The sequence below is a fragment of the Oryctolagus cuniculus genome, chromosome 2 (genome assembly GCF_964237555.1).
Source record: "Oryctolagus cuniculus chromosome 2, mOryCun1.1, whole genome shotgun sequence".
Taxonomy (NCBI): domain Eukaryota; kingdom Metazoa; phylum Chordata; class Mammalia; order Lagomorpha; family Leporidae; genus Oryctolagus; species Oryctolagus cuniculus.
The window spans coordinates 38,799,896-38,825,823 of NC_091433.1; the positions used below are offsets into that span (position 1 = coordinate 38,799,896).

At 38.0% G+C, this 25,928-nt stretch overlaps 1 non-coding gene across 1 annotated transcript; it reads right to left on the reverse strand.

The window, feature by feature from the left end:
- Positions 1–2,112: 2,112 nt before the first annotated feature.
- LOC127490390 (U6 spliceosomal RNA) lies at positions 2,113–2,219 on the reverse strand. Its single transcript, XR_007918352.1, has one exon. It is a non-coding gene; the product is annotated as a U6 spliceosomal RNA (small nuclear RNA).
- Between the last annotated feature and the right edge of the window lie 23,709 nt (positions 2,220–25,928).

Sequence of the window (25,928 nt, forward strand, 5' to 3'; positions counted from 1 at the left end):
ACATTTTAATGATGTTGATTCTTCCAATCCATGAGCATGGAAGATTTTTCCATTTTTTGGTATCCTCTTCTATTTCTTTCTTTAAGATTTTGTAATTCTCATCATAGAGATCTTTAACGTCCTTGGTTAAGTTTATTCCAAGGTATTTGATTGTTTTTGTAGCTATTGTGAATGGGATTGATCTTAGAAGTTCTTCCTCAGTCATGCCATTGCTTGTGTATACAAAGGCTGTTGATTTTTGTGCATTGATTTTATATCCTGCCACTTTGCCAAACTCCTCTATGAGTTCCAATAGTCTCTTAGTAGAGTTCTTTGGATCCTCTAAGTACAGAATCATATCGTCTGCAAAGAGGGATAGTTTGACTTCTTCCTTCTCGATTTGTATTCCTTTGATTTCTTTTTCTTGTCTGATGGCTCTGGCTAAAACTTCCAGAACTATGTTAAATAGCAGTGGTGAGAGTGGGCATCCCTGCCTGGTGCCAGATCTCAGTGGAAATGCTTCCAACTTTTCCCCATTCAATAGGATGCTGGCTGTCAGTTTTTTATAAATTGCTTTGATTATATTGAGGAGTGTTCCTTCTATACCCAATTTGCTTAGAGTTTTCATCATGAAAGGGTGTTGAATTTTATCAAATGCTTTCTCGGCATCTATTGAGATAATCATATGGTTTTTCTTCTGCAGTCTGTTAATGTGGTAAATCACATTGATTGATTTGCGAATGTTGAACCATCCCTGCATACCAGGGATGAATCCCACTTGGTCTGGGTGGATGATTTTCCTGATGTGTTGTTGTACTCTATTGGCGAGAATTTCATTGAGGATTTTTGCGTCTATGTACATCAGGGATATTGGTCTGTAATTTTCTTTCAGTGCTGCATCTTTCTCTGGCTTAGGGATTAAGGTGATGCTGGCTTCATAGAAAGAATTTGGGAGGATTCCCTCTTCTTCTATTGTTCTGAATAGTTTGAGAAGAAATGGGATTAGTTCTTCTTTAAATGTCTGGTAGAATTCAGCAGTGAATCCATCTGGTCCTGGGCTTTTCTTTGTTGGGAGGGCCTTAATTACTGTTTCAATTTCTGTTTCAGTTGTGGGTCTATTTAGGTTTTCTATGTCTTCATGGTTCAATTTTGGTAGATTGCATGTGTCCAGGAATCTATCCATTTCTGATAGGTTTTCCTGTTTGCTGGCATACAGGTCCTTGTAGTAATTTCTGATGATTCTTTTTATTTCTGTGGTGTCTGTTGTTACGTTTCCTTTTTCATCTCTGATTTTATTGATTTGGGTCTTTTCTCTTCTTTTTTTAGTTAGTTGGGCCAATGGGGTGTCAATTTTGTTTATTTTTTCAAAAAACCAGCTTCTCGCTTGGCTGATTTTTTGTAGTGTTTTTTTTGGATTCAATCCTGTTAATTTCTTCTCTGGTTTTAATTATTTCTCTTCTCCTACTAGATTTGGGTTTGGTTTGCTGCAGTTTTTCTAGGTCCTTGAGATACGCTGAAAGCTCATTTATTTGGTACCTTTCCAATTTCTTGATATAGGCACCTATTGCTATAAATTTGCCTCTCAATACTGCTTTTGCTGTATCCCATAAGTTTTGATATGTTGTGTTGTTGTCTTCATTTACTTCCAGAAAGTTTTTGATTTCTCTTTTGATTTCTTGAATGACCCAGTGTTCATTCAGGAGCATGTTGTTCAGTCTCCATGTGTTTGCATACTTTCTGGGGTTTCCTGAGTTGCTAATTTCCAGCTTCATTCTGCTGTGGTCTGAGAAGCTGCATGGTATGATTCTAATTCTTTTAAATTTGCTGAGACTTGCTTTATGGCCTAGTATGTGATCAATCCTAGAGAAGGTTCCATGCACTGCTGAGAAGAATGTGAAGTCTGTAGATGTAGGGTTGAAAGTTCTGTAGATATCTGTTAGATCCATTTGGGCAATAGTGTCAATTAAATCTGCTGTTTCCTTGTTGATCTTCAGTCCGGATGATCTGTCTGTTTCGGAGAGTGGAGTATTGAAGTCCCCCAGTACTATTGTATTGGAATCTAAATCTCCCTTTAAGTCCCTTAACATATCTTTTAAATAGACCAGTGCCCTGTAATTAGGTGCATATACATTTAAAAATATTGAACGCTTCACGAATTTTCGTGTCATCCTTGCGCAGGGGCCATGCTAATCTTCTCTGTATCGTTCCAATTTTAGTATATGTGCTGCCGAAGAGAGCACAGCCTACAAGCAAAATATATGTTACCCTTACACAGCTTAGTAAACAAATAGGCAAACTGCAGGCAGACCAAGAAGCCAGGGAAGAAAAGATTGAGGAAAGAAACAAGTGAGGAATTAAGGGCTTTGAAAAGTTCTCGTAAGTCAGGCCTTTGAGAAGACTATCCACATGTGCATGCTTGAGGCATAGTCAAAAGAATATCCGTGAACCCTGCAGACCTTCAACTCTGGAAGGCATCTAGGCTCTTTGCAAGCAAAAACTGAAGGCTAGAGAACAAATGTAGATGGTCTGGCCAAGCATGAAGCAGTTCCCCATGTAAACCCATAAAGTATCATTTTCTTTTTGTACCAAGTTACATTCAATTCAATTCAATTTAAATTTTCTTTTTTGCTTTGGTTCTCACTAAATGACAACAAAGAATATAATCTTTACAAGCATAATATTGAAAACTCACTAAATAAACTATAACCTTACATGCAGCAAAAATGAAACCAGGAAAGAGAGTTAATTTTGTTTCACAAGGTTCCACATAACAGTATTCAAAATGTCCAATTTTCAATGAAAATTTTTGAATCATAAAGAACAAGACTATTCACAGGTAAAAAAAGAAATTAAAAGAAACTTCGCCTAAGAAAATTTATACAATGTCCTTACTAAGAAAATATTTAATTAACGATTTTAGATATGTCCAGAAGCTAAATGATATTGTTCACTAAGAAGTAAAAAATATTGTGAACAATGTCTCACCATATAGAAACAGATAAAACCAACAACAAATTGGAAAAAAATCATATAGATAGTTTGGAGCTGAAAATTCCAGTATTTAAATAAAAATATATTTTTTTTGACAGGCAGAGTGGATAGTGAGAGAGACAGAGAGAAAGGTCTTCCTTTTGCTGTTGGATACCCTCCAATGGCCGCCACTGCTGATCCGAAGGCAGGAGCCAGGTGCTTCTCCTGGTCTCCCATGGGGTGCAGGGCCCAAGCACTTGGGCCATCCTCCACTGCACTCCCGGGCCACAGCAGAGAGCTGGCCTGGAAGAGGTGCAACCGGGAAAGAATCCAACACCCCGACCAGGACTAGAACCCGGTGTGCCAGCGCCGCTAGGTGGAGGATTAGCCTATTGAGCTGCGGTGCCGGCCTAAATAAAATATTAACAGAGGGACTCAATGGCAGTTTTGAGTAGGTATCAAAAAAAATCTATGAATTCGGTCAACTGATAACTATCTTATTTGGGAAGCAGAAAGAAAATAATAAAGAAAAATAAAGACAGCTTAAGTTACTTGTAAGATACCTTTAAACATATGCACATTGACATAATGAGAGTCATATAAGTATAAGGAGGAGTCAGAGGAGAGAAAGAATGAATAATAGCCAAAATCTTCCCAAATCAGATGAATTAATTAAGTATCCAAGAGGCTGAATGAACTCCTGAAAGGCAGTATCATTGAGACACATATTATAATCAAATTGTAGAAAGCCAAAAGCAAAAGAAATCTTATAAGAGTGGAGCTGGTGTTGTGGTGCAGTTGGTTAAGCCTCTGCTTCTGAAGACAGCAGCCCATCATCTTAGAGTGCCAGTTCCAGTCCAGGCTACTCAGCGTCCAATCCACTTTCTACCAATCTGCCTGGGAAGGCAGCAGAAGATGGCCTAAGTCCTGAGGCCCTTGCCATCCATGTGGGGGCCAGAATGGAGTTCCTTGTTCCTGGCCTTGGCCCGGCCCCAAACTAGCTATTGCTGCCACGTGGGGAGTGAACCAGAAGATGAAAGATATCTCTCTGTCTCTCCCTCTATCTCCCCACTCCTCAAATAAATAAATAAATAAATCTTTAAAAAGAGTGATTAGCAGCTGTACATGTCACATTTTTCCAGAAATAGAGCAGGAAGGTTTTCTTCCTAAAATGCTCTATGAGGCCAGCATTACTTTGATAGCAAAGCTAGAAAAAGATTTCATAACGAGGGAAAAATATAGATCAAATTCCCCTTTGAATATACACAAAAATTCTCAACAAAATGCTTGCAACCCAAATCGAAGAGTGTATTTACATGCCAGTGAGGAACAGACTTTATCATATTAATGTGAGGAGTTTAACATAAGACCAATCAAGGTAATATATCATGTCAGTTTAATTAAAGGCATGAAGACACATGATCTTGTGCATTGATGGTGAAAAGGCATTTGGTGAAATTCAACATCATTTATGATAAAGACACTAGTAATGAAAGAGAAAGGAAAAAAGGAAGGATGGCCATGTTTATCACTGGAAGTTCTAAACAATCTACAGCCATACCATGTGAATGTGCCAGATCTCATCTGATCTCAGAAGTTTTACCCATAAAAAATATGCACAAAATGAGACTAGATATAACCAAGATTGAAAGGAACAATCATTGATACCTGAATTTGTGGGTCTTATATAAAGAAAATCCTTCAAAAAATTTCCACATCAAAAATTTAACAGAAAAAATGGATTATGGCTCAGTCATAGCTATTGTTACCTCTGTCTCTCTCTCTCTCTCTCACTCTCTCTGTGAATATGTATGTGTGTGTGTGTGTGATTCTGCATTTCAAGTGGATTAAAATAAACATTTAAAAATAATATAACAGTAAACTAATCTTCCATCTGCTCCTTAGCAGCACCATGGCAATTTAAAAACAATGTCCATCATAAAATAATATTTTTCTCCCCAATAATCTTCTGCTATTCTGGTATTCTAGCTTTTAAAATATTGTTGTGGTGAGAAGGAAGGAGAGTGGAAGGGAGAGGAGAGGGAGAGAGGAAAGGAATATCATCTTTTTAGAGTAGTGTCTCTAAATCACATTGAATCTGTTAAAGCTAATTAAAAATTAAGATAAAAATTTTTGAAAGATTACTTTATTTGGGCGCAAAAAAAAAAAAAAAAACTTTTAAAATCCTTGTGTTGTGTTTTTCTAATACACATTTCCATGAAGTTTTTTTTAAGGGGGAGGGAGGGAAGATGAAGGAAAGGAATTTCTTTCTTTCCTTTTTTTTTTTTTTTTTTTTTTGAGACAGGCAGAGTGGGTAGTGAGAGAGACAGAGAGAAAGGTCTTCATTTTGCCGTTGCTTCACCCTCCAGTGGCTGCCACGACTGGCGCGCTGCGGCCGGCGCACCACACTGATCCGAAGGCAGGAGCCAGGTACTTCTGGTCTCCCATGGGGTGCAGGGCCCAAGCACTTGGGCCATCCTCCACTGCACTCCCGGGCACAGCAGAGAGCTGGCCTGGAAGAGGTGCAACCGGGAAAGAATCCAACACCCCGACCAGGACTAGAACCCGGTGTGCCAGCGCCGCTAGGTGGAGGATTAGCCTATTGAGCTGCGGTGCCGGCCTAAATAAAATATTAACAGAGGGACTCAATGGCAGTTTTGAGTAGGTATCAAAAAAAATCAATGAATTCGGTCAACTGATAACTGTCTTATTTGGGAAGCAGGACAGAATCCAGCGCCCCAACCAGGACTAGAACCTGGGGTGGCGGCGCTTCAGGCAGAGGATTAGCCAAATGAGTCTCCATGAAGTTTTTGAAGATCTTATAAATGAAGTATGCATTTAAAGGGCTCATTAGTCTTGTTGTCTTGACTTAGGGAAGGATCTTGGAGATTCAGGATATGTCAACTGAAACTTCCAAAAATAAAGCAAGGAGAAAAGTGAATAACAAAATTACAAAGAAGGAAACCCAGGATATCCAAGGGCTATGAGAAGAGAGAAAAGAACAAAGAGATAGAATAAGTATGTGAGAAAATAATTATTGAGATTTTCTTAAAATTAATGCCAGGCACCAAACTGCATATGTAGAAAGCTGAGAAGTCACTAAGCAGGTTAAAGTTAAACAGCCTGCATGTAACCATATCATATTCCAACTTCAGAAAGTTAATGTAAAGAAAAAGCCTTGAAAAAGAGGAAACAACACTCACTTTCCCACTTGCAGAGGAGGAAAGATAAGATTTATATCTGACTTCTCTCAGAACCATGCAAATAAGAGTGGAGTGAAATATTAAGCCTAGTAAGAGAAAAATAATTGTCCTTCAAAGGTAATTAGAATTGTATCTATGAACTGTATTAAATCAGTAATCTTCATATTAATTAAAAATCTAAAAAATAGCTTTATCTTTTAATAAAAATGTAAGGAGAAATAAATACCTTTTTAGACAATCAAAGACTGAGGTAATTTACTGCCAACAGACCCTGCTTTGCCAGAAATGTTGAAAGAAACTTAACAGAGAGGAGAAAATGTCGTAACTGAAAACCTTGTTCTACACAAACAGCATTAAAGAAGGAATAGTGAAAATAAAATATATGGGTCTGGCATCGTGAGTGGCATTTGGGCACTTCTACATGAGACACAGGCATCCAATATGGGTGCTGATTTGAGACCCAGCTGCTCCACTTCCTATCCAGCTCCCTGATGCTGCACCTGGGAGAGCAGTGGAAGATGGCCCAAGTGCTTGGTCCTCTGCACCCATGTGGGAGACCCGAGGAGGCTCCGAGCTCCTGCTTTGGCCTGACCCAGCCCTGGCCAGTGTAGCCATTTGGGGAGTGAACCAGTAGATGAAGATTTCTCTCTCTCTCTCTCACTCTCTACTCTCTCTCTATCCCCCTCTCTCCTCCTTTTTCTGTAGCTCTGCTTTTCAAATAACTAAAAAGCAAATCTTTCAAAAAAAAGAAAGTAAAGTAAAAGAATAAACTTTTTGGGTGGCCGGAGCTGTGGCATGTTGGGAGACCCTGAAGAAGCTCCTGGCTCCTGGCTTCAGACCGGCCAGATCCAGCTGTTGTGGCCATCTGAAGAGTGAGCATGGAAGACCCCCCACCCCCCATCTCTCTGCCTCTGCCTCTTTTGTAACTCTGCCTTTCAAATAAATAAATAAAGTGAAAAAAGAATAAACTTTTTGTTTTCTTATTCTTAACTGATCTAATGTATAATGGTGTTTGCTTGGAATAATAATAATAACAATGAATAAATAGAAGCGACAAGAAGAAGCAATTAGCAATATTTTGTTATTGTAAGAGCTTATACACCTGTGAAGCAGTGCAGTGTTACTTGAAATTGGCTTGAAGTACTAAAAATTTAAATTGTAAGCTCTAGTTCAACCACAATTATTTTTTAAAAGATTTATTTATCTATTTATTTGGAAAGCTGAGTGAGAAATCTTCCATGTGCTGGTTCACTGTCCAAATGCCTTCACAGCTATGGCTGGGCCAGAAGAAGCCGGGAACTTCATCCAAGTCTCCCACTGGGTGGCTAGGATCCAAGTCTTCAGCCCATCATGCTTTCCCAGGTGCACTGAAAGATAGTCTGATAGGAGATGCAGGTGTCCCAAGTGGCAGTTTAACCCTTTGTGTCACAATGCCTGTCTCACAAAAAATGTTTTTTTAAAACATTAAAGAATAATTCATACACAAAGAAACAAAAGAAAGTACAAACATAAAATTCTAATGCAACCTATAAAAGGCAGAAAAATAGAGGAAGACAAATATTAAAAACAATGAATAGAAAGCTAAAAAAAGATAGATAACCTTATTAATGAATAAACAAAATGCAATATATTTATAAAATGGAATATGAATCATCCATAAAAAGATGTGAAGTACTTATTTATGCTACATCATGAATTAATAAAATAGTGTGTTAATTGAAAGAAGTCAGATGCCAAAAGCACAAATTATGTGTTGACATTCATGAAATACTCTACCTAGAGTCAAAATCTAAAAATATTCAATATTTTGGTGCGAATCAGTGAGTTTATTTCTCCTGAGGTTATTATCAAGGCCATGTGAGTGAAAGCCTTAGGTCACTGCTGTATTAACTGTGTTAGATCAAGTGTTGACCACAGAGCTTCTTGTCAGGGAAACAAGGTCCACATTTAATGAGAAAGGGTTGAAGTGCTGTGCAGGTACTGAATAAGCAGACAAATGGTTTGCTGTGTATCATGACAGGATGCAAATTCCAGAGGAGGAATTGAATATATGTCTAGATACAGGGAGATACCTATCCTAGGACTGACTGAATATGTATGTATCAGGGATGGTAGATACTCATAAATGATGCCCAAGCACGCCTAGATTCCCTTTCACCAAGTTTTGTCAAATACAGTTTAAAAGAAGACTACAGCTCAATGGAGATTAATAAGGTTCAAATCTGATTCACTTGAAATAAATAAGATGCTAATTCTCCTAACATCCAGATAAGTAGAACACATATTGTCTCAATTCTGAGAGTACAGTCAAGGCATACCAACTGTCGTGCTTGAAAACCACAAAGTAACTGAAAATCCTTACTGGACAGAAAAAAGTCCATTTATTTTCTTCTTTTACCTTCCTTACTTTGCCAACTTTTATGTTCCTAAGATTAATACAGACATGTGCAAAATTTTTTTTTAAGTAATAACATTACTTTAAGGGAACCAGAAAAAACTTTCATCTTGTCTTATTTTGTTCTGTCTCCACAGTTGCTTGGGATAAGTATTATCTCTGTTGGTTTCCATGGAAACAAATTTAGGGAGGATTTTAGTTGATTGGTGAGGTTTTGAGCACTGTTATGTGAACATGATCAGAGAGAATCTAAATTTTGAAGTTAATATCTATATTTGGTAGACGTTTGTATAAGAAAGATAAGGTTGTAAAATGAGAAAATACATTATGTCCCAGAGAATTCCTTTTAAGAAAGTAAATGGCTACTGCATTAAAAATCTCACTTGAACCCTGACATTGGTTTCTTAGCAGAATGAGTGATATGAATTTTTTCCAAAACTAGGAAAAGTTGAAACCATATACAGAGTAAGAAAATCTTACACATTGCAGTCTGTTTTTAAAAATTGAGAAAAATGATATTTTATAATTTTATTTGATAATAAGAACACAGTGTTAGACTTCTTGGGCTGATTTAGTCCTATACCTTAGTCTGCATGACTTAAAAAACAGAAATTTATTTTCTTACAGTTTTGGTGGCTAGAAAGACCAAGGTTAAGGTGCCTGCTCTGTCTTCTCATGAAAGACAGATATAGAGATCTCTAGTGTCTCTTCTTTTTACACAATGGCACCAGTCCTATAGGATCGGTGCATCATGCGCAAGCCCTTATTTAGTGCCATTCACTCCATTAAAGGCCTGGTCTCCAATACGCAGATATATGGCATAAGGTTTGGACCAAAATAAACATTTTTATTTTGTTTTTTTCCACAAATATTTTGAAGCTCTTAGTATAGTCATATAGTGGCTAGGGCTTCAATATATGAATTTTGGAGGAAAGCAAAACATGAATCCTAATTTGTGGCTAAAACAAAGTCCTTGTCTGTGGCTAACTTTATCACTTATATTAAGTGTGTGATGCACTATAAGGCCTAACAGCTTTTTTAAAAAAATATTATGCCATCAGAATACTGGTTTCTATTTTTTAAAGATTTATTTATTGAAAGAGCAATAGAGAAAAGAGGAAAGATAGACATACAGACAGAGCAGGGGAGAGAGAGAGAGAGAGAAAGAGAGAGGGAAAGAGAGAGAGTGTGTCATATTTTCCATTTATTGATTCTCTACCTGAATGGCTGCAATTTCAAAGTCTGGGAGAGACCAAAGCCAGTAGCCAGGTCCAAGCATTATGGCCATCAATCCCTGTCTTTCTAGGTCCAATAGCAGAAAGCTGAATCGGAAGAACAGCTGGGGCTCAAACTGGCACTCCATATGGGATGCTCATGTCTCAAGCAGTTGCTTAACCTGCAGCATTGTGACAACGGCTTCATTACTATTTTTTTTTTTTTTTTTTGACAGGCAGCGTGGACAGTGAGAGAGAGAGACAGAGAGAAAGGTCTTCCTTTTGCTGTTGGTTCACCCTCCAATAGCCGCCATGGCCAGCGTGTTGCGGCTGGCGCACCATGATGATTCAATGGCAGGAGCCAGGTACTTATCCTGGTCTCCCATGGGGTGCAGGGCCCAAGCACTTGGGCCATCCTCCACTGCACTCCCTGGCCACAGCAGAGAGCTGGCCTGGAAGAGGGGCAACCGGGACAGAATCCGGCGCCCCGACCGGGTCTAGAACCCGCTACTATTTTTAGATAAGGTCTCTTGTCAAAGATGGCAGATGAAGAAGCAAGGCCAGAGGTCTGACACAGAAGGGATGAGAGAGAGTGCCAATAATCATTGCCATATGCCTTGGACACTCTCAAGCCAAGCCACAAGTTTACTCAGCTAGAGTACAGAACAATCAGAATTAGCTAGGAAAGTTACAGCTTGGAGACAAGTGTCCCAAGGACTTTAGATCACTTCAAAGTTTTGAGAAGCAAATATACTGTAGGTCTCAGCATGTATGTCTAAATTAATTATTAATTAGTGGCTGCTAGTCTTTTCTCAAGAAACATGATGGAGCCGATATGGTGTGGTGGATTAAACTGCCGCTTGTGATGCCACTGTCTCAGCTGGCTGTTCAGTGCTGGCCGCCACATCCAATCCAACTTCCAGCTAATGCACCTGGGAAGGCAGCACAAGTTGGCCCAAGTAATTGGACCACTCACACCCACCTGGAAGAACTGGATGGAGTTCCTGGCTCTGGGTTTTGGCCTGACCTGGTCCAGACTGGCTTTTGGGTCATTTAGGTGGCGAGTAAGCAAAGGGAAGACTTCTCCCTCTCTCTCCGTCTATCTCTTTGCTGTCTCACTCTCTCTCTCTCCTTTTCTCATGCTCTGACTTTCAAACAATCTTTAAAAAAAATTGGAAGCCAAAATTGTATGAAGAAGAAATATTTGTCATGGTTGGTTAATAATAGCTAACTTAAGTATGAGGGGGGAACATATTTATTAATAAACTTGATGTTAGTGTTGTATATTTGGTATCTCTGACATTTGTGCACCAAATATTTATGAGTTTAAACTGCAAATTTCTTCAGTATGGAAGTAACAAAAGCAAAAAGTCACAAAATATGATCCTTGCCAATGAAAAACTTAGAGTCTGGTGACATTTGAATTTACGGAATAGCTTTTGAAGTTACAGATTCAGAAATTACCAAAACCATTTATAGAAAAAGGTTAGCTTTAAAGAGAATGATGTTTAAAATAATATGTGCACATAAATTAAACAAGTGGAGCAGATTCCAATAGGTTTCCTTGAAGCCTGTTTAAGTAGGTTCTAATTTATGTAAGTTTGAAAAAATCATGAAGATTTATGAAATAGCAAATAATATAAAAATACACTTTACCATCTCATAAAACATTTATATTACAAGGGAATCACATACTCTTACTAAAATTAAAAACTCAAATTTCTAAATCTTAGTACTTTGAAGTTTAATCACAGACACAGGAATAGTATAAAATATAATATGTAATATGTGTATAGTACAATATAATTATGTCCTTCAGTAGCATCTTTTTTTTTTTTTTGACAGGCAGAGTTACACAGTGAGAGAGACAAAGGTCTTCCTACCATTGGTTCACCCCCCAAATGGCCGCTACGGCCGGTGAGCTGCACTGATCTGAAGCCAGGAGCCAGGTGCTTCCTCCTGGCCGACATTAGATTTCCCTTTTTCTTTTTTTTTTTGACAGGCACCGGCCAGTTCAATAGCATCTTTGAATAAGAAATAATACAAATTTATATACGTTACTAAAAACATTATGCCAAAAATTACTTCTCCTGGCCGGTGCCACGGCTCGCTAGGCTAATCCTCCACCTGTGACGCTGGCACCCTGGGTTCTAGACCCGGTTGGGGCGCTGGATTCTTTCCTGGTTGCTCCTCTTCCAGTCCAGCTCTCTGCTGTGGCCCAGAAAGGCAGTGGAAGATGGCCCAAGTGCTTGGGCCCTGCACCCGCATGGGAGACCAGGAGGAAGCACCTGGCTCCTGGCTTCAGATTGGTGCAGCGCCGGCCATAGCAGCCATTTTGGTGGTGAACCAAAGGAATGAAGACCTTTTTCTTTGTCTCTCTCTTACTGTCTAACTCTGCCTGTAAAAAAAAAAAAAAAAAAAAAAAAAAATTGCTTCTCCTGAAATGTATTCCTTAAGGAAAAACTATGCAATAATGATCATGATCAAAACTAACAGGAACTCATTGTTATTATGAAAACCAACACCATTACATATTTCCAGCTTTAACATACATATTTTTCTTTGCCTTTTTTTGGTAAAATTTGATTAAACATTTCTCTGTTGATGTGTTCTTTATATTTTTCTTCAATGAATGGTTAGTTTATACACTTTGTACATGTTTCTATTTAAAACAGCTTTGTTATTAATTTGAGAGATTTCGGGGGCATACATTTGACTTAATGTTTACGACACCTGTATCTCATATCAGAGTGCCTGAGTTCAAGTCGTAGATCTGCACCCACATCCAAGTTCTTGATAATGTACAGGACAAAGAAGAAGACGATGACTTAAATAGTTGAGTTTGCAATGATGTTAAAGCACTAAAATTTAAGACAAAAACAACTATTGTGGGGATGGTGTTGTGGCACAGCAAGATAAGCTGCAACTTGCAACACTGGCATCCCATATCAGAGTGCTGGTTCCAGTCCCAGCTGCTCTGTTTCTGATCCAGCTTCTTGTTAATGGTAAGGCAACAGAAGATGGCCATGGGCTCCTGCACTCAAGTGGATAACCAGGATGGAGTCCCAGGATCCTGGCTTCAGCCTGGCCTAGACCTGGCAAATTGTTGTCATTTGGGGTGTTAATAGAATATCTCTCTCTGTCTCTCTCCCTCTCTCTATTGGTTTGCCTTCCAATAAGTAAGTAAATAAAAATAAATATATATTTTTTAAAAATGAAAGATTCCTTTTACTTCAATTGGACAAAGCTTTAGTTAATGTCAGTGGCAAAAATCAATAAAGCACTGTAAAATAAGAAAAATTAATTATAATCTTACATACAATTTAATTAAAATGGTTTAATAAGCAATTCACTTAAGATTTCAGATTTGTATTTTATTCAAAATTTCAGTATAAAGTGAACAATCCTAAAGAATAACAAGAAAGACATATTCAAGATATTTCAAAAGCACATTTTCCATCCTATGTAATTTTGCTTGATTTTGTTTTGCTTTATCACAAATTTCTGCTCCATTCAAGATACATGGCAGTACTGGAACAATAATAATTTTAAAGTATTATGAAGTAAAGCAAATGGTAACACCACAGCCCTAGGTGAATCATCTTGAAAATGTAAATATTTTATTTATTTTCCTGAATAAGGGATAGGAGAATAAGGAACGGTAAGTCAGATCACACAGAATAAGGATGTTGCACAAAGCTAGAAGAGACAAATTGGCCACAATGGAAAAAAAAAAAAAAAAAACAACTAACAAGCACCAGCTTCTATTCGATCATGATTAGGAAGGTGAAGCAGCAAATACAGAGGTGAGCACACAGCCCAGCAACACAACTTCTAATAACCTTCCCATGGTAGGTATTGAATCTCTTTCTCCTAAGCATGGACACATGATGGGGACTATTGTGGCTACTGGAGCCAGAAGACTTAAAAAGTTGGTTTTCCATTTTCTTTTTTAAAATGAATTTCTGGGGTCAGCTCTGTAGTATAACAGGTAAAGCTACCACCTGCAGTGCTGGCATCCCATATGGACACCGGTTCACGTCCCGGCGGCTCCACTTCCAATCCAGCTCTCTGCTACGGCCTGGGAAAGCAGTACAAGATGGCCCAAGTTCTCGGGCCCCTGCACCCACATGGGAGACCTGGAAGAAGCTCCCGGCTCCTGGCTTTGGATTGGCACAGCTCTGGCTACCATTTGGGGAGTGAACCAGCGAATGGAAGACCTCTCTCACTGCCTCTCCTTCTCTCTGTGTGTAACTGTGACTTTCAAATAAATAAACAAATCTTTTAAAAAAAAATAGCATTTGTGTTTTGTTAAAAAATAATTCTACTTTTTAACGAGTTTCTGGATTTTTTTCACCCTCTTGCCTGTTTTTCACTTTTCTAATTTCTGCTCATTTTGTAGGTCTAAGATTAACCACTAGCTTTTCAGGAAACAACTCATGTCATTTTTTTTTCTAGTGAAAACATAGGTAAGTAATAAGATCATTTTGGATTCAACAATGTACCTTCCCTCATACTCTAGCTCCATTGCAAGCATAGTAAATAGAAGAGAATCACAATAGTGTTTGTCCTGTACTTAAGCCAATGAAGCAGTATTGTTTGTTACTGCATGCAATAGTGGCAGGAGACATTATAATATGAGTAACAATCACTACCTTATACCTAAAATTGTTGCCTCTTCTCTGGTGTTGATATTTTTGTAAGTATATAATTACTATATGTAATATACATAACCACTAATATGTTTCAACAGCTTTCCTTAACTTGCCACAGCTAGTGATATTTCAAGTGGACATTTTAAATCTTTGTACACTGAAAACTGATTTAGAATATATTTTTTGGAAAATTACCTCACTGTTTTAGCAGAAATAAATGACTCTAAAATTGTGACTGATCTTTAAATTTATCTTTAATGCTTAGTTAAGTGTCTTCAAGCAATAATTAGTAATTAATTATATCAAGAACTATAATCAATTTGCATCTGAATAAAATATTAATATGAAGGGAAGTGCTTATCAAAATTTGTTCCAAAATAATTCTTTGATAGTGAGTGGCATGTTCTATTTTCATAATGGCATACAACATTTTTAAAGAATAGCATTCATTGCTCTGTATTATATAACATATATTATATATAATGAATGACCAATTCTTCCTTATTGTTAATTAAGGAATAATATTTCTGAAATAGACGGTTAAAGTACCAATTCAGAAATATATATTGCCGAAATATTCATTATGATGTGTCTAATAAGCCTGGAGATTCTCAAATTGATGTTATATTTAGAGTTTGATTTAAAAGAATGGGTATTCAAAAATTTCCCCACTTCCAATTAGATCCTATTCCCCTCAAACAGTGATTGTTAAAATTGAGTGCATTTAAAATTCACTTGGGAATCCACAATATACATTCAGATATTCTGATTCAACAGACCTAAATAGAGGCCAGACCTTTATATTTGTAACAGGCACCAGTTAATTTTGATGAAGGGATTTGGGCAAGCATATTTTGAGGAATCTGGTTCCAAAGCCTTTTCTAATATCTGTAACTCAATGTGTTGCATATTTAATACAACATTTTCTTATGATAAAACAAAGTGTGAAAAATGAATTCTTAAATGACTTGTAACCAGAAAAAGAAAATAAACCCTCAAAACTAGTTTCTTTACATAAAATCAATTTTTATAGAATATCTTCTCTAACATATGCCAAGAAGTGGTGTACTTGCCAAACTCTACAGTAAAATATTTTTCACTGAAGGGCATTTAAACTTCTAGTTGTGATCAGTATATTCAGCAACCACTTCTCCAGTAGGAAATGAAGCTGTTAAGTTGATTTAATCAGCAAAAACCTGCTACTTAGATTTATCTGCAACAAAGCCAGTTATTTTTGTTAAACTCTAAAACCAATCCAAGAATATTTAACTAATATTCTTATGAACATGATTCCCCTTCAGTTAGATGAAACTCTCATATATAAAGTAAGTGTTCCCTATCCTCACATTGGAAATAAAAGGAAGATAAGAGATTGTCATTTAAGAAACTCTAGGAGCAGAAATATATTTAGCCTTCCTGGATATAATATTATTTTGCATGCTATCAAATAGAGGGAAGAGTCACACAGAAGTGCATTTTCTGATGATTGTGCAGCATTGTCATCTCTTGGAAAGATAATATATTTGAATAAATTGCATTCCAGTCTAAATTGCAGCTCTATTATTTTTTGGGTTAATGGGCACTTATTTGCAACTAAATTACTGAGCTTTAATTTCATTACCTGAAAATGGGAATACTGATAATTATTTGTGACAATAGAGATAATTTACATGAACATCTGATCACAGTATATGTACATAATTTATTAGCTATTATTATTAACAATACTAATAATAGCACATTAATGTTTATAAATCATCTGAAACAATTAAACATGCCTATTTAAATTTATTAAAATTTGAAAATAGTAAAGAATTAAAAATTCAATTTTATCACAAAATGCTTGTTCTACGAAATAAGAGACACTGATAATTTTCATATTTTTTTAAAAATTTTAACCACTGTATGACCTTGAAACCTTATATTGCAAAGCATGAACCCAGGAAAGTGATCTAAAAATTAGTTTCCATTTACTGCACAGCACAAGGTTTTTCACTTATGACACCTCATACAAAATGTGTATTAATAGCAAGTGTCAAGTTTGACAGCTCCTGGCATACTTTGTGCATGATGTGGTCATAGCAGAAACATGTTGATAGATGTGCAATTAATATGATAATTGCCTATAAATAATTTACAAGTGGCTTGTGTCAGTCAATATTCATATTGATTTCAGCAAAAAGTATGCTACAATTATCAAACATCAATGAGTGTAGATATTTTTGTTATAATTATAGGCTGCACTTGCATTTTATTTCCTTTGAATGCTCCTATTGCCAACTCATTCACGATTTGTGGGAGAAAATGATTACATCTTCACATGGGTCATGAGGTATAACTCTTTTAGTAAAGCTTTCTTTAAAACTAAGTGAAATCAAAACTAAAAGATATGGTAGCACACACATCATAGACAAAATACTATTGCTGGTTATTGACTAGTAGAATTTGTTAAAATTTTTCTGTAAGTTAATAATATTTAATAATTAATTGATAAAAGCATTAATATAATCATTACTCAGTATCCACTGGTGATTGGCTACAGGATCCCTTCCCTTCTTATGATATCAAAACCTATCAAGGATAATCAATTCCCTTATATAAAATGATGCAGTACAGCCATCATTTTGACTGAGAAGGTTAAGCTGTCACTTGCAACCCTAATATCCCACATCAGAGTGCCTGTTTGAGTTTCGGGAACATCATTTCCAATCCAGCTCCCTGCTAGTGCATCTATGAAGGCAACAGAAGGCAGTCCAAATGCTTTCACCTCGCTAACCCTGTGGGAGACCAGGAGACCAGATAGAGCTCCTGCCTCCTATCTTCTGGCTTTTCCTTGGCCCAGAGACAATGTTGCCATTGAGGAGGTAAACCAGTGGGCCCAAGATGCCTCTTTCTTCCTCACTCTCTCTCTTTCCCCCTCTTTCTCTTCATTGCTCTGCCTTTTAAATAAATAAATAAATAAATAAATAAATAAATAAAGTTTTTGGAAAGATATACAATATATTTTCCAGGTCATTTGGAATGGGAAAAGCATCTGAATAATACCCCATTACTTACGTAACTTACGTACATAACTTACTTACATATACGTCTCAGTGTTAGCCAGCACACTATTTTTTTTTAAAAGATTTATTTATTTATTTGAAAGAGTTACACACAGAGAGAAGGAGAGGCAGAGAGAGAAAGAGTGAGAAAGAGGTCTTTGATCCCCTGGTTCACGCCCCAATTGTCCTCAATGCCCAGAGCTGCGCTGATACGAAGCCAGGAGCCAGGAGCTTCTTTCTGATCTCCCACGTGCATGCAGGGGCCCAAGGACTTGGGCCATCTTGTACTGCCTTCCCAGGCCATAGCAGAGAGCTGAACTGGAACAGCCGGGACTAGAACCAGTGCCCATATGGGATGCTGGTGCTTCAGGCCAGGGTGTTAACCCACTGCGCCACAGTGCCAGCCCAAAATATTTGTGTGAAAATTGGTAGTCCAGCTGGTAGTTTGAAAACCATGAGTGAACAACACCATTCAATTAAATTTACTCTTTGAGATTCTCAATAATTCACGTATCTGACTCATGTTCCAAAGACATTATCCCTATGTATAAACTTATAAACTTTGGTTAGTCAGATAAATGTACACAGTAGAACTATATGTTGGTAGACATCAGGAACATATGGTCAATACTTAAAGATTTGTTCTTTTTTAAAAAAAATATTTTTTTATTGAAAGAGTTACAAGAAGAGAGGAGAGACAGAGAGAGCTCATCTATCCTCTGGTTCATTCCTCAAAGGGTTCTAACAACTAGGGCTAGGCCAGGCTGAAGCCTGGAGTATGGAACTCCATGCAAGTCTCCTGTGCAGGTGGCAGAGACCCAAATACTTGTACTATCTTCCACTGCTTTCCCAGGTGCATTAGCAGGGAGCTGGATCAGAAGTGGAGTATCTGGACTACAGCCAACACCATATGAGATGCCAACACTGCAGGCAGTGGCTTGACCGACTGCACCACAGCACTGATGACAGGATTTGTCTCAAATAATAGAAATTTTGTAGAAACTGAAAATGAGTACACAGCATGTTTACTGTGCTTTTATTTAACTATTGTCTTGGTATGTGATACATGAAATCATAATATTTCCTCAGTTTTAAAATAAAAATAAGTATATACTATTAGAAACTATTTTTGTGACTCTATTCTTATCTGTGTTAATTATGTAATTTCTAAGTAAAATTTAGCATTATTTTCAGAAACTCTGTGTATGTTTTAAACTGCATTAATGGTTCAGGTCCCATGGGCAGTTTTACAAATATTCAAAATATTACCTGGTGTAACACTTCAAAAAATACTGAATACATGCTATTCTTTACCTAAAACATTGTCTTCTCCCTCATGCTTAATTTTACCTAATATTTTAGGGCAACTAGATACTTTATTTGTTCTTCTTTATCAAACTTCAAATAAATTCAATCTGGAATGTAGTTGATTTATATCTTTCTGCAGCATTTACAGAAAAGATTATTTGAAGGTAATACACAGTTATATGTAATCCATATTTACCATTGTTTTAATCAAATTTTCAGCTGTTGGTATTTCTTTATACCACTTTCTAGAACAGTATTACCACAGAATATGATTTCTAATCTTGGTGTCATAAGGTAACAACAATTATGTAGGTGTTATCATTCTATTTCTGATAATAGTGAAGAGAAGAAATCAGTAGCATGTTTATACACCTACAATGATCTTGCTTAGAATTAATAAAAGCAATCTAATTCAAATAGTTATGAAACATTAAGTACCTTGTGATAATTTTAATCAAGGATGTAAAAGACCTCTATAATGGAAATAGCACAAATGAGAGAAAATGAAGAAGACATAAAAAATTTTAAAAAAGCTTCCATACTCATGACTTGGAAGAATTAACATTATAAAAATGACCATATTATAAAAAGTGATTTATAAATTCAATGCAATTCCCACAAAGATATTAATGAGATTTCACATAGAATTAGAAAGAAAAAATCCAAAAATTCATATAAGAACACAAAATACTCCAAATAGCCAAAGCAATCTTGAATAATATAAACAGTGAAAGCTTCACAATACCATATTTCAAGACATTCTATAGATCTACTGTAACCAAATCATCATGGAACTGGAATAAAAATAGACATATAGGAATAGAAGGGAAACCCCTGACACAAATCCATCTGTCTACAATCAACTGATTTTCTACAAAGATTTTACAAACATTTTTATGGAGTAAAGGACAATAAACTGGACTTCAACATGCAGAAATTTGAAACAAAACCACTACATTACATACAAAGAAAAATCTACTCAAAAGATCTAAACCCAAGTCTTGAAGCTATGAAATGACTACAGAAAGCACTTTGAGGCATTGGCATAGGTAACTATATTTTGGATAAAACCCTAAAGCACCACCAGCACCACAACAACACAAAGCAAAAGTGGATTGTATCAAACCAAGAATCTTCCACACAGCACAGCAAACAATCCATTAATAGAGTTAAGAGACAACCTATAGAATGGAAAAAAGTATTTGTAAACTCTATATTGAAAAAGGTCAGCATCACGAAAATATAAAGAAGCTCAAGGGATTCAAAAACAAACAATGTAGTTAAAAAAATGGACAAATGATCTGAATAGACTTTTTTTTCAAAGATAGTGTATGCAGATATTCCAGCTAACACCAAAGTGATAAACCATATTGATAGTAGACTTACTTGATATGTTGTCTCTTCTTTCTAAAATGTATAACCCTTGACTAATTATTTAGCAAAATCAAATATATCCTTAGGAAGATTTTAAAAAATAGTTTACCATCATACTTTTTCCAGTCATGTAAAACACGAAAAATTTGTAAAACTATCATAGTCAAGAAGTGCCAAAGAAAAGGATTGCAGGTATTTGAGAACATGGAACAAGAAAAGTCCAGCAGGTGTTTTACTGTTGAAAGCTTGACTACACTATGTCGTGATGAAGATTTTTTTCTGGTTATATCTATTAGGAGTCCTATGTGACTCATGTACTTGGATGGCCCTTTTTTCCTCCAAATTAGGAAAATTTTCCTGTAATTATTTCACTGAATCGGGCTTCTAATCCACTCTGTCTTTCCACACATTCAGGAAATCCTAAGACCCACATGTTGTTAAGGCTTTCCACTGTATTTTTTATTTGGCCTACTGAATTCATTTCTAAATTTTCAGTTTGTTTTCTCTTCAAAATCTTGAACTCAATGGAAAAATTTTTCCTCCTCATCATGTATGGATTTTTTTAACTCATGAATTTGCTTTTCATTCCTTCTGAGTATCCTATGATCACTCTTTTGAATTCCATTGCAGGTATTTGATCATTCTCATTGTCTTCACATTCTAATATTGAAATGTTGTTGTGTTCCTTTAGGAGAGTCATGTTGTCTTCCTTATTCTTGTTTCTGAAAATTCTGCTTTGTTTCCTTTGTGGAAATGTTTGTTGGTTTTCTCCTCTGATGAATTTTATCTTTTAACTATGACATTTTGTCTTAGTGCAGTGTCTGCTCTTTCAGTGAATACCAAGAGGTGTGTACTGGGTATGGCTGGGGAGCTCTGGTCAGTGCTCCAGGGTGGGTGAGCACCTATGGTGACACAGGTGGACATTTAGATCTTCTGTATTGTCTGCATGGGTGGAGGGTATGATCCCCTCCGTTGGGATAATCACACCCTCACCTCCTCTCTTCAAATGTGATCAATGCCCAGTGTTAGTCCATAGTGGGTACAACACTCACCTACACTCCTGCATGAACCACACAAAGATCTGTTCATTCCTCAGCATGAGCATGAATACCTCTGCAATGACCCACACTGGGCAGTCAGGGAGCTCTGAGCCTCTGGCATCAGACATAGTGCTTGCTCAGAGACCCAGCTACACCTTGTATCCTATTGGGCAGTGACAGAGTTCCCAGAGTCATGGTTAACGTGATGTTTTCAGTGTACTGGACTTGAGTGTGCTGTGCAATGTGAGAAGGATCAGGAATTACTGGAACTATATGCAAGAGAATGGATGTTAACACAATTGTCTCGCAAGCAGTGATTAAATTGCTGTCCGTTGCAGGTAAGTGTGGTGTAATTCCCCACAACCTTTCCCAACCAGGACCTAAAAGAACTGCACACACCAAGTACCAAAAACTGTGATGATCTGTTCTAGTAAAACATTAGGTATACCACAGCAGCAGATACTGAGGTTTCTACTTAGTCCATTTACCATTAGTCCATTGTCACCTGCCACATCTCTTTTCTATGTCGGATACTTCAATTATATCCTGGACATACAAGCTGTCACAATTTACAGATTCTGAATCCTGTTAAATTTTGCAATAACTACTGATTTATTTTTTTAGCCGTTACTTTTCTTATTAGATTTGGACTGGAAGCTATTTTGAAACAGCAACACTACCTCAGTTCAGATCTTTATTTTCTTCTTGCTTAGTTGCCTTGAGTCTGTGTTGCCTACTCATGGTTACGCAGTATGTCAGGATGTGGGAAGACACAGCTGATGGATACCTTTGGCAGTGTTTTTCTTCTGGGGTACTCTTTTTCTTTTGAGCTTTCATGGTGTACTGGCTAGAATTATTTCATTCCACAGAACAAAATATTTGTAGTTTTTTCCACCTCCATACTCAGGCCCTGGACCTAGCTATATAAACTTCATTTAATCCTGAGCTAAAATCACAGAGTCAGAAAATTATTTGTAAAGCTCCCTGTTTCACCTCCTCCAGGCAAGCATGTGCTCTTTCCTGTACTTTTTTATTGCCTATAGTGGCAAGTATGGCCACTTTGGTCTCACTCAGTTCAGTTCTTTAGTTAAGTATTTTTTGTCTGTTCTGAATGTGCTGAGTTCTGATACATTTTAGAAAAGCAAGTAGAATTCACATATTCCTATTTTTCACTTACACTATAAAATACAGTCATTACAAACAGAATTCTGGTTCTGCAGTTTTTATTCTTTAAATTATTATTTTTATTTAAAGAAGAGAGACAAAGATAGACACACACATACACACACACACAGAGAATAATCTCTCATCTACTGTTTTACTCACTAAATGCCCACAGCAGGCAGAGCTGGACCAGGCCAAAGCTAGAAGCTGGGAACGCAACTTGAATTTCTCAGGAATAGTAAGGACCCGACCACTTGAGCTATAAGCAGTGCCTCACAGGATACAAATCAGCAGGAACCTGGAATCAGTAGCGGAGCCAGGACCCAGACCCAGGCCTGCCAGTTTAAGATGTTTGTGTCTTTGCCATTTTATCAACCTCCACTCCTTCTTCTTTAAAGTTAGGAAGATACAAGGGGAGTTTAATTCAACTGCAACTTAACAGAAATCTCAGCTGCACCAAGTGAAGCTCTGGGGCTGAGGCAGCTCCTTGGAAGCAAGCTGCCCAGGTCCCCTACACTCTTGTCTTCTTTGGCCTAGCACGACCTTCTGGGAACTCAGAATCACCTCTCTGCCTCCTCAGAAGATGATCTGCTCTCTCAAGCAGACATTGACTTTTTGGTATCCGGAGAATTTCTTTCTGATCTTTTTATCAGGATAGATATTCATTCATTTTAAGTGTCATTGTTTTGGTTCGTTACAGGCAAATTTCACCTCCATCTGATTTTGAGATATGGAATTAGAAGAAAATATTTTTAAGACCTATTTATACAATTAGCACAAATAGAATCATAAAATTATGTAGCATCACTTTTCTATAAATGAAATTGTCAAAAAATATGAAATACTAAAACACAAGTAGGAAACAAAAAGGAAGTAGAAAAGCCATATAATAGTTTCAGCAAAATTTTCTCCTTGTGAAAACTCTGAACGATTTTGGCTTATAGAGCTGAGCACCTGCACAGCAGTTTTTTTTTTTTTTTTTTTTAAGATTTATTTATTTATTTGAAAGTCAGAGTTACACAGAAGGAGAGGTAGAGAGAGAGAGAGGTCTTCCATCCGATGGTTCACTCCCCCTATTGGCCACAATGGCCGGAGCTGTGCTGATCTGAAGCCAGGAGCCAGGAGCTTCTTCCTGGTCTCCCACGCAGGTGCAGGGGCTCAAGGACTTGGGCCATCTTCTACTGCTTTCCCAGGCCACAGCAGAGAGCTGGATCAGAAAAGGAACAGCCAGGACTAGAACCAGCACCCATATGGGATGCTGGCACTGCAGGCGGCAGCTTTACCCGCTATGCCACAGCGCCGGCCATGGCACAGCAGTTAGGATGCAACTTGGAACACCTGCATCCTCTATCACAGTGCCTGGGCTTGAGACCTGGCTCTGTGTTTAATTCATTTTCCTGTTATTTTGTGCCTGAGGGACAGCAGGTGACAGCTCAAAGCTTGTGTCCCTGCCCTCTGTGTGGAAGACCTGGATGGGCTTCCTGGTTCTTCACGTTGGTTTGGCCAAGCCTGACCTTTGCATGTATGTGGAGAGTGAATCAGTGCATGAAAGATCTCTCTGTTTATCTTTGCCTTTCTCCCTTTCTTCCTGTTTCTCTGCCTTTCAGATAAAATGGGGAAAAAAAGTTAAATAATTCAGCTCAAGCCATTTTATGTGGTTTTGTTTTCTGTTTTATATTGGAGCTGCATATTTCAAGTAAAACTAAAAAACCTGTAAATGTACATAGGGACACAAATGAAAAAAAAAAGGGAAATGAAAGACAATAAGAAGGTTAGAGAACTTAGAAAGCAGAAATGCAAAAAAGTATATTTAGAACAAAGTTGGAAAATTATGTATATTTCACACACAGTGTTTCTCTTGCTCTCGCTCTTGCTCTCCCTGATTTATCGAAAGGCAGAGTAACAGACAAAGCAGAAGAGACAGAGACAGAGACAGAGATCCCATGGGTGATCTGTTCCTGGCTGGGAGACTGCCCATTCAGGCTGTGGGCAGGCGGCAGGAGCACTGGGTACATTCCCCCCACCTCCGCCAATCAGGTAAACTACCTGCTGGTGTGGGTGTGGCCCAGGCCCATTGGGAAAGCTACCTTAGCCTACATGACCTTCAAGCTGATTGGAGAAACACAGTGATGCCAATATCAGCTCTATCCTATAGAATTAGCGGTGCCCTAAATTAGTAACACCCCTTCTGCCTGGCCTTTAAAAGATGTGCTTAGTCCTTAATAAAGTGGGCATGTTCAACCAAACTTGTCTCAGGTACTTCTTGCCAAACAGCATTATCGCCCCACCCATGCCAACAGCTCCTGGGCCTCTCGGGATAAGCCAGCAAGATCATCCATCTGATGTTTCTGTCTCCCAATGGCCATGAGAGAAGGAGCTGAGCAAGACCACAGCCAAGAGCCAGGAATTTTATCTGAGTCTCTCACGTGGGTGGCAGGGAATCAAATACTTGAGCCATCATCTGTAGGAAACTGGACAGGTAGAATAGTAACCAGGGCTCAATCTGGCACTCCGATAGGGGATGCAGGCATTACTAGTGGTGGCTTAACCCACTGTTCCACAATGTCCACTCTTTATTTGTATTTTATTCATGAGAGTAAGTTATATTTTTAATAATAAACTTGGGATGTTAAGAAAAGTGAATATAGGCCGCGCCGCAGCTCAATAGGCTAATCCTCCACTTGCGGTGCCGGCACCCCAGGTTCTAGTCCCAGTTGGGGTGCCGGAATCTGTCCCAGTTGCTCCTCTTCCAGTCCAGCTCTCTGCTGTGGCCCGGGAAGGCAGTGGAGGATGGCCCAGGTCCTTGGGCCCTACACCAGCATGGCAGACCAGGAGGAAGCATCTGGCTCCTGGCTTCTGATCGGCGCACTGGCGTGCCAGCCGTAGCAGCCATTTGGGGGGTGAACCAACAGAAGGAAGACCTTTCTCTCTCTTTCTCTCTCTCACTGTCTAACTCTGCTTGTCAAGAAAAAAAAAGTTAATATAAACAAGTGTTATGCATTTAGAAAATTCACCATGAAAGTGTTAAATTTAAACATAATGAATTTACTTGTTTATTTTATTCAAAATGTCAAATTAATAATATGCATATTTCCTTATCATATATTGAATTTACTGCACTATCAGCTAAAATTTCCTTTCTGGAAAGAATAAGTGATTAGTGCATGCTCAAACATATCCTTCCTCCTCCTCCATCTCAGAAATTGAAATCTTTGCTTCTTTTATCATTTCAAAAGATGCTAGGGGCAGGGTTAAGACTTCACTTTAGGCTGGCACCGCGGCTCACTAGGCTAATCCTCCGCCTTGTGGCGCCAGCACACCAGGTTCTAGTCCAGGTCGGGGCGCCAGATTCTGTCCCGGTTGCCCTTCTTCCAGGCCAGCTCTCTGCTGTGGCCAGGGAGTGCAGTGGAGGATGGCCCAAGTGCTTTGGCCCTGCACCCCATGGGAGACCAGGAGAAGCACCTGGCTCCTGCCTTCGGATCAGCGCAGTGCGCTGGACGTAGCGTGCTGGCCGCGGTGGCCATTGGAGGGTGAACCAACAGCAAAGGAAGACCTTTCTCTCTGTCTCTCTCTCTCCCTGTC